A 1,967-nucleotide genomic window follows, 5' to 3' on the forward strand; every position below is an offset into this window, starting at 1 on the left:
TTACACAAATAGGGAGGTCAATGAAAATATTTCTGTACATACAATATGATCATAATAGACTAATAAATCTGAAATGAAATGATAAAAAGGCCAAAATAAGAAAGCCATGCTTTTCCTATAAGAGGTTACACATTATTTTCTGAAAGAACATCTATAGTACATGAAGAAAAAAAGACTTTATGATAACTCTGTTGCAAACCAAAGGATGTAGTTGTTTTATCCTTCTCCATCATCTTCAGTACCTTGTTTTCTCTTCTCTACTCAAAGATCCTTTTCTTCATCTTCTTCCTCTTTATCTCCTTCACCCTCAATTTCTTTTTTCATTAGATTTGAGAAGCCCACTTCTTCTTCTCCTTCTCTCAGTTTTGAACTTGTGTCATCATTCTCCTCATATTCTTCCTCCTCTTCCACACACCCTTAATTTGACCAGCTTGATCTTCTTTGTCGTCATCTCCATCTTCATCCTCATCACGACCTTCTTTAGATGCTTCGTTATCCTCCTGATCAAATCCATCTAAAGTATGCAATTTGCCACAGCAGTTCAAGAACACATTTTATCTATTCTTCTAGTTTTGTTATCTAACAGTTACAAAAGTCAAGACTTCTCAAATTTTTAAAATTTGCAGAGATCCTACTGTGCTGATATATATAATTTTGTGTCCACTCTGATTGAGCTAGGTAAAATGTGGACATTTCTTTGCCAGGACTTCCAAGTTTCCAGAAATACTATTGTTCCAGAAATACAAAAGTTCTGACTTTTGAGGTTGCTTTAAGCTGGGAAGCTAAGCCAGTGAATTTAGTTTCCCATCAGCCCTACTCACAGACTCTAATTCTTTAAAAGTACCATCTGGCTCTCAATGTCACCATTGACACTGGCAGGTATCAAAGACAAACTGTTCTCTGGGACTTCTTTCCTTAATTCCAAGGTAATCATCTTCTTCATCTCCACGCCTTCTACTCTTCTGCCACTAGTTCCCTCTCTTCCCCTTTCCTGCCTTTCCTCACCATCTGGAACCCTAAAATTTCAAAAGATTTGAAAATGAATGAAAAGAAATATAAATATAATGTCCACCCCCACCACATTGTTGTTGTTGTTAAGTGCCATCGAATCGGTTCTGACCCATAGCGACCCTGTATAGGATTTCTAAGGAGCAACTGGTGAGTTTGAACTACCAACCTTGCAGTTCAAACAGCTTGGCAGTCTGGCGCATTAACCCACAGCACCACGCAAGGACTCCATAGGTGTGGGGAAATAAAAAGGGAATGTTGTTGTTGTTAAGGACCTTGGAGTTGGTTCCACTCATAGTGACCCTGCACAGGGTTTCCGAGGCTGCAAATCTTTACCGTAGCAGAAAGCCTCGTATTTCTCCTGCGGAACAGCAAGTAGTTTCGAGAGGCCGACCTTGAGGTTAGCAGCACGATTCTTAACCACTCCGCTAGCAAATGGAAATCAAGGAGCTGGTGCTCAACTTGGCTGCCCCACCTCCTTGTCCCTACGCTCATTTGTGCCACACACACTCTCACAGTTCCTCCCCTTCAAGGTTTCTTAGAGATGCTCAAGTATGACTGTTGATGGGCATTTATTAGGTGCTGTCTTCTTTCTAAATTCAAATGAATTGCTTCGTATGATAGTTGAAGAGGTCCTTCTTCTGCCAGTCAGACTCTTTTACTGTCTCAGGAAAACAAGATTAAAAGTCTTTTCAATGTAGAAAGATGACTAGAGATTCCTATTATTTAGTATGCAGTAGTAAAGGATCTGTGGTAGCGTCGTAGTTAAGAGTCGGGCTGCCAAACGCAAGGTAAGCAGTTTGAACCTAGCAGCGGTTCTGCGGGAGAAAGATGAGGCATTCTGCTCCTTAAAGATTTACAGCCTTGGAAATCCTGTACAGAGTCACTTAACAACAACAACAATAATCTAAGGAGCTCTGGTAGCATAGTGGTTACGAATCAGGCTGCGAACCTCAAGG

The 1,967-nt window shown here is 40.5% G+C and overlaps 1 pseudogene; it reads right to left on the reverse strand.

The window, feature by feature from the left end:
* Window positions 1–261: 261 nt before the first annotated feature.
* On the reverse strand, window positions 262–943 carry LOC102815775 (annotated as a pseudogene).
* Between the last annotated feature and the right edge of the window lie 1,024 nt (window positions 944–1,967).

Source organism: Chrysochloris asiatica, unplaced genomic scaffold, assembly GCF_000296735.1.
Source record: "Chrysochloris asiatica unplaced genomic scaffold, ChrAsi1.0 scaffold00010, whole genome shotgun sequence".
Lineage (NCBI taxonomy): Eukaryota > Metazoa > Chordata > Mammalia > Afrosoricida > Chrysochloridae > Chrysochloris > Chrysochloris asiatica.